Source organism: Mesitornis unicolor, unplaced genomic scaffold (assembly GCF_000695765.1).
Source record: "Mesitornis unicolor isolate BGI_N332 unplaced genomic scaffold, ASM69576v1 scaffold25051, whole genome shotgun sequence".
Lineage (NCBI taxonomy): Eukaryota > Metazoa > Chordata > Aves > Mesitornithiformes > Mesitornithidae > Mesitornis > Mesitornis unicolor.
Window position 1 is genome coordinate 20,285 of NW_010163492.1, and position 8,223 is coordinate 28,507.

Here is an 8,223-nt window from a genome sequence, read left to right on the forward strand (position 1 = left end):
AGCTTGTCCAGTTTCTAACAGGATGCTCATTAAAACAAGCTCTGAGCAAGGTTATTTGCTGACATGTAAACAGCACTTCCATTTGCAATGTGTGCCTGCTGGCTGCCATTCTAACACCAGGTAGCTGAAGGCAGCAGTAACGTATCATCCCCACGCCGGTCCTCTGCTCTTCAGGCTGAACAAGCCCAGCCCTGCCAAAGCCTCCTCTCTCCAGGTGCTCTCACCCTCTACGGCAGGGAAGAATCACTTTAGCTCACACAGCCCGGAACACAACTGACCCACATCACTGCAAAGGTACGCTGCTGACTCAAGTTCAGCTCTTCTGCCAGGACACCGAGGTGCGTTTGCACAAAGCTGCTTCTTACCCAGTCGTTTCCCAGCCTTTACTTTTGCATGCAATTTTTCCACATGCACGCAGGACTTCTAACTTGCCTTTACTGAGCTTTGTGGTGTTCCTGTCAGCCCATTTCTGCCGCCTGTCCCTGCAGAAACTTGCTGTGGATCACTCTAGCCCATCATCCAGGCCATGAGAAAGGTGTTGAACAGCATGAAACAGCATCAGCCCCAGCACTGCCCCCAGTAAAACTCTGCCCGCAGCCAGCTCTCAGCTGGGCTTTGTATCACTCACCACAACCATGCCATTTCCCACCCACCTCATAGCCTGTCTGGCCAGTTTGGCTCCAAGGATACCGAACAAAACCAAGGCCTTACTGACATCCAGGTAAACCACATTTACTGCACTTTCCTCACCCATCGCACCATTCACGTCATCGCAGGAGGCAAGCTAGATGGTCGGTTATAAAACGCCCTTGGGCAATTCCCTCTGGCTGTTCTGAACGCTTCCCTGTCCTTCATGGACCTGAGCGTGACTCCCAGGAGGACTTGCTTTACAAGTCTTTCCAGGGACCACTGAGAAGCCGGCCAGCCTATAATACTCTGAATTTTCCCTGCCTTGAATGGTTCCTTTTTACTTGCTATGCTCCTACCCATCCATACCAGCTCACCGGTCATCCATGTCATCAAATGATCTCCAGCACTCTGGAAGTCTTTTGGATGGCTTGCCAGCACTCGACATAGTGCTTTTTGCAGCTCACATTAGGAAGGCTGAACTCCCTCGTGAATAGCAGGGTCTGCAATCATGAATTTTCTCCAGTTGTCTACAGCAAGCTTTATCTGCTTCTTTCTTTCACACAACAAATGTGTAGGCAAGGCAGCAGGCAAAGACAACCAAGTCAAAAATCCATGATTCAAACTGGGAGATAATCCTACAATAACATCTTTGTTTTCTTACCAAAATAACCTCAACTGGGCAATCCAAGCCAAGGGCCAATAAAAAGGACTGTCTGCAATTACAGCTGGTCAGGACATAAAGCACATGAGGTGAAAGTTAGCATTTAACCTCAGCTCAAGATGGCTCTGTAATAAAGGTAAAACATGCACAGGAACAGCTCCACAAACATGTCAGATCTCACATCAAAAGGGAACTCTGGAAGAAAAAACCCCAAGTACTTATTTCAAACAGTTCACACTTAATGGATTGTCGAAATAATATCAAGCCAGCAACCCAAGCCACAAGCCAATACCAAGAGCTGTTCCCAAATACAGTTAGCCAGGAGTCACACTTCAACTAACAGTCTCAAATATTGCAGGCAAGGCAGCAGGCAAGGCTTAAATACAGCTTTTGAATGTGGAGATAAGAAATCAGAAAACTCATTTTAGGATTATCCGAAATTTGGATTAGAACCTTCCAGGACTCTGAAACACGGTATTAGCTGGGGCTATGGCAAGTGCCCAGGGCAAGTAATTTAGATAATCAGGCTCAAAACCAGCTATCAGGAATATTAAAGGGCATCAAGGGCTTGTGCCCTCTGCATGTTCAAAGTGGGAACATCCAACAAACAAAAATCTGAGCAATTTGGGGATCTTCCTAGCATGACTCATGCTTTTACTTAGAAACCAACCTTAATAAAAGAACAAGGACCTCAGTTTCTAGAGGTGAGACTATTCTTTTTTTCGCTCCCCTGTCCCACCAGCAGATGATGAACACAAAAGTGGAATACGGGCATCACCACAAGCACCTGGGACAATACACAAGGACAGAGCTTCATCGCTTTTTTTTTTTCCTCCAAAAAGAACCTATTAAAAAGCAGACCATGGCCAGCATACATTCTTATGAATATAGCAATAAGCAAAGTACATATGTTAACAAATTGCTGGCATACCACAAGGAACAGGGAAAATGCCTCAGGGTACAAAGCATAATAATCTGTGACAAGGCATTGCACTATATCAGATCTGTACCACACTAGATCTTTTCTTCACAGGAAGCCCTGCTATTTCAGGAAAGGCCACCGAAACCTTTCAGGAAATCTGAGAGAGGCAAGTATGCAATAATCACACAGAGCCAATTCTTCCCTAACAACTTGAAACAAGAGCTGGGTTACACGCTCGAAGAGACAACTACAGCCCACCTCTGTCCATATCTGAAGTGACAGCACTACTGATCTGCACCGCAGAATCACTGTATTTTACCAGGTGTCTGCGTAAAATTCTTCACCTGTCTCACTATGACTTCCTTTCATTATCTCCTCAGAGATCTCCATAGGGGTAGCAGAGGCTTAATCAACTGTTCAGGTCTCCAAGACATTAAAAGGCAGTAAAATAAAAGTGCCAGTACTGCTAGTTATCAACATGGGTGCTGTGAAACCGGGTTTTAAAACGATTCCTTTTTAAGGTTTTTTAAAAATACTAAAATCTCTATGTGTCCCAACCAATACAGCACCTCCTTAAGTTCAAGGAGAGGTCTGGAGGGAGAGTCACCGGTGAAATTGATGCAAAAACCCAACCGCTGATTGGCATCAACAATTTAAATAGTCCAGGCCCACAAAGAACAGTATCTCCAAGCTCTACCAGGGACTAATGGAAACCATAGAGATACACACACTCTATAAAAGCTGTTCTTGCATTCTCATCGGTTCACACTCAAGAGCCAAGGAACAAGAGCCAAGAAAGAAGAATCTGAGCGCTCATCTCACCTGAATGAAATGAGCCTGAGCAGCCATTGGGAAGTGTCTTAAGGAGAACTCACTGCTCAAGGCACTCCAGTACACACTGGCCAGAAAGACTGAAACTGGGATGGCAAACAGCAGAAATCAAGAAAATGTATCTGCCAGTTTCTTTACGGTGCAACTTTCGTGTTACAGACCCCCCCCACCATCACACACACTGATAAAAGCCATAAGCTCTAGAGACAGGGTAACACGAATGCCCACGCAATTGCTGCTTGTCCACAAGTAATTCTGCCTGCACCAACTGACACGATTGACCAACAAGATGTAATTTCCACCCCAGTCAGTAGTTCCAATTCCTGCGCTACCAGGAAGGCACACGGGATTTGGGGTGCATGTGTTTCACAACCGATTCGCGGGCTGGGGAGCCCCATATGAAATATGGAAGCCCTTTCCTGCCCAGACAAGGCTGAGGAAAGGGACACAGAGGCACCGCCTGAGGGACCGCACTCCAAAACTGAAGGCACACGCACACACACCAGCGCAATACTTCTTGCAGCTCCAGTTTGCGTGACTCAAGTTCGTAACAATTTAACAACTTAGGCCTAGAGGTGGGATTGGATGAGCTTGTCACCACTACCTCAACCACCCAAGTGCCCATCTTCCCTTACTGCCTTGTTCACATCTTTCAAGGAAACAAAAACAAAGGGAGAGTTAGCACAGAAAGGAATTGTTTGTTATTTGCATTCAAAGATAAACAAATGAATAAAGCGTGTTTTCCTCCAAGAGTGCCACTGCAGGGTAGTACTGAAATAAACAGTAATATTAATGTAACCTTGTGGCAACATCAAAGCTACATTCTGTTGGATTCAGATACAAGATTATTTCAGACTTTCCTCAGCTCTGCAAAAAGCATGTTTTGATGGCCTGGGATAAGAAATGCCAGCCGTGACAAATTATAGAAACAAGTTAGCCTCTGGAACTAGGTGAAACTGTTATGGGCTAAAGGGATGAGACACAGCTCACATTAGGACATTTGTGCTGAAGTACCTGGTAATTGACCGCTACAGTAATTTCTCAAGTCCACGTTGAACGAACAGCGTGCAAATTCACTCAGCCAGTAATCACCTTTACATAGAAAACCGTATTTATTAAACTGTGTTTATCACTTCTTCAAATGAATACAACCCCCACTGCAAGCTCTCGCCCACCAGTGTGCACAGGAAGGCAGCAGCAATTTGTTTCTGAAGAAGTTCTGAAGGTCACTAAGAGCTGAGCACTCAAAATGCTCACTGGCATGCATCTTGCTCGATAAGCAGCTCTCACACCACAGAAGCTTTTGTTTTCCTAAAATATATGTATGCTTTCTCATTATTATTTCCCTGAACTGTAGAAAAAGCAGCGTGACAAGGCACCTGTGGCAAGGCATTAGGTTACCTGAGATGATGACCAAGCCACACGATGGTGGCATACACCCTCAAACTTCAGCACAGTCTTTGGTTGCAGTCAAAGAGGTGCTCAAACCCACCTCCATCATACTGCAAGACAGACCAACAACAGTGGTGCTGCCTGGGCATCTCACCAATCCTACTCAAGATAAACCAAGTTCTGAAAGGAGCTGGAGAAAGTGTCATCTGAAGTCAACCTTCATCAAGACAAACTTTGAAGCTTTGGGAGGGAGATGCTGGCCCCACCATTTCTTTTACTAAAAAACCATGAGCGACAGAAATATTTTGTTTTACTGACAAGCAAATTTACTCCTTTGAACAATTCTTCCATAGAACAATCTGTCCATGACTAAAGGTATGCAGACACCAAGCTATAGTTCCACATAAAACTGCAACAGCGTGGCTTGCTCTGAAATCCACAAGTCTGCAACTAATGTCCAAGTCGCTGATTAAATCTGAATACACTTAAACTGAAAATAAAATTTGGGAAAACACTCTTGCAAATGAGATGATCCCCATACAGTGGCCGCACAAAGCAAAGCTGTGCTGTTCCCCCATCACAGGAGCCAAGGGAAGAAGGAAGTGAAGGGGAGAGCTGCTTTCACGATCTTGGACAGGTCTCTCCTAAATCCAGACTATAAATTTTAAACTGCTTTACCTACTGTAGACAAGCAAATCATGCCTTAAATAGCGTGTTTGCTGTCACAGAATTGCACCAAAATGGCTACATGCACACAAATACTGAACTCAAGCAAGCTTTTAATCTGCAACTGAAACTAAGCAGACAAAACTTCATTCACCAAAACAACATCCCACTGACATTCAACAAATGCAGGTTCGTTATGCTGGTTGGGAATATCACCAGACACAGCTGAGTTAAGAATTCTTAAGTTTTAGGCCAAATGATCCAAAATGTGTACTCACCTCACCTAAAAAGGGAGGGCTCTCAATCTCGAGAAGCTACCTTAAGTGGTGTCCCAACTCAAGGGGAGAGTCCCTGACTGCAGACCCGCTGCTCCGAGTTGAGTACTCCAACAGAGCCCCATTTATACCCTGGTCAATACATGGTCATGTCAGCCGCCTATTGGCTGAGGACCCCAACTTTCCCACCTTTGACCCCCACTGTGTGGACCAGACAGGAGCTGTGAGGGGGGAGGCAGTTCTGGCACCACCAGGGCCAGACACTTTAGCACTGCTTTGTTGGGTTTTTCTCAGGTCTTTAGTAGGGTGGGTGCATCTGCCACACTTGCTACTATGATCCACAACGGTGACTCTGAGATCCCACTACTGCAACACATTGTGTGAGCAGCCGCACCTTGACAGAAGCTAAAACACAACTGCACCGGACAGTCCAGCCAGGGCATCTGTAACAGCCCTACGTAAAATCAAATAGGCATCGACTAAAAGGACAAAATACCAGAAGAGCAATCTAAAGTCACAAACAACCCAGTTCAGTCCCAAAATCACCTTCTCTCTTTCATGCTTCACACGGTAAGCACTCAGATCATCCTCCATCTGCAGTCAGGGGTGGCAAACCTGTATAATCCAACATAATCCCTTTGCTTTGTGATCTCCTCCACCTAATCCGCTACAATCTGAATGGGCTGAGCCCCAGGGCACAGCGTGCAGCTCTTTCAAACCAAGCAGTGCTGCAGGGTTGGTTTTTTTGGTGGGTGGGGTTGTTTTGGGTTTGGGTAGGGTTTTTTTGAGAAAGCAGCTTAATGGCGCATGACTACTATAGGGGAGCATCTTCTGGGCAGTTAAACTGCACCATCCAAAAGAGCTAACACCCACCCGAATAACAACAGCAACCAAGGCAGTGGCACCACCCGCTCTGGGGAACCACTGCATCTCTCTCAGTCATCATCCATCACCAGGTTCAGTGCCTTTCTGCTGGTATCTCATCAGATATACCTATATTAGTCTGACATATTAATCTTTTCACGTGTTCCTTGAGTTGCAATGCAGTTCTTCATTTGTCAAATACTCTCAGAAGAAATGACACCCAGTGTCACAACTACAACGATATCAAGGAAGGCTCAAATTAAACACTGTGCGTTAAGATACTGTGTTTTCTTGGCATATTTTCAGCCCTGTAAAATATTCTTTAAATGTCACTGTAGACGGGTAATTTGCAACCTCTGTTCCATAGATGAAAGCACTCTGTTCATAAGGACACCGGTGGATAAGCAGACTGGTCAGCTCATTGTTTTCTCTTCAGTTGAACCTAGCTATCACAGAAAAGATTTTATTCTGTTAATGAAAAAAATCATATGATACAAATCACAATTCCAGACAGCAAGTCCACATCTGCCCATTGGAAAATTACAAGAACATTCAAATGGTAAACATGGATTACCTCTCTTACATCCAGGCTACCACAATCCCCAGTAAATTCAGAAGTTTCCTTAAGAAGAAGGCTTTCTAGGGCAGGTATGGCCCTGCAGGTGTACTTACAATCACAACGAACACAGTACGCCTCATTAATGAGAGATTAACTCTAAAGGAAGGTAAAACAATGCCAGTTTGTCAGTAGCACCAGCCTCTCAGCTCAGAGAGCAAGCTGACAAACCCACTCACAGTGCTATGGTAATACAGCTCTAGTGCTGTCAGGAACTGGGGATCCATAGCAGAGGCTGCTCCATGCTAACATCTGCACCACAGCACAGCCTATACCGCAGCATAACCACTTCTTCTGAGTTGGTCACTGATCTTATTCTGCTGCTACTCCCTAATTAAAAATGTCCATAAGAGAAATGAAAAATCTCTGAGATAACTGAGACAGCAGAGTGCTTAATACAAAAAATAAATGCTTACTACAAGAAGTTATGTTTCCCCTCACCCTCCTCCACCCCATTACTGATCAAAGAACACTGAGCTGGCTTTAAACACACAGGTTGTGTACAAGTAGTCTACCTGCACAAGACCTGAGCAAGGAAGAAAATAACTTACTCTGTTTCTCAACAGATCAAAAATACCTTGGGTATCTTTACACTTCCTTCTGAAACACAGCAGAACACTTGCCCACTGAACCTGAAATGCCTAGAAGGCTCAGGAATTGCCAAACCCACATGGAAAGCCACCATAACAAAACCCACATGACTAAGTCTTTCTGGTTGAAATCAAACAATAACTTCATATTCTGTCATCTACTGCTGCATCACTTCTTTCGCACTGTGGTGCGCGGCACAAAGCTCAAGATCTAGTGCCACCCAACTAACCAACGAATTTAAAATCTTTGTTGCGGGCTGCAATGTAGCTGCAATGACCTTTATTTTAATCCCTGAAATAAGGGGAGCAAAGGTCTGAGAACAGTCCAAGCTCAGCTCAGAAGCCACATGAGAGAGGCTCACAGAAGATCCACTCACGGCATCCAGATCTGCAGAATAAAAGGTGCTCACAAGAACTTCGGGCACATTACGTGTGAAAACAGAGCAGCTCAGGCTGTGATAGGGGAAAGGGAAAGCAGAGAAAGGCAAGGTCCGCAGAGCTGGGAGAGGTTTTACTGCCAGTGATGCTATGGCAGTATCAATGTGCAAGAGAAAGAGGGCTGGGGAAGCCGAGGGTGGAAAGCGAAGGCTGCTTCTGCGGTGCAGATGAGGCAGAGGAAGCAGCATCCTGTACCCGCCGGAGACCAGGCACCTCTAGAGGCCCCCGGGCGGCAATGCATGAGGCGAGCGGAGGAAAGGGGAGCGCAGGGCTGCACGCTGCAGCAGCAGCAGGGGACGCAGGGCTCGGGGCGTTACGCCGGGAAACGGCGGGCAAGG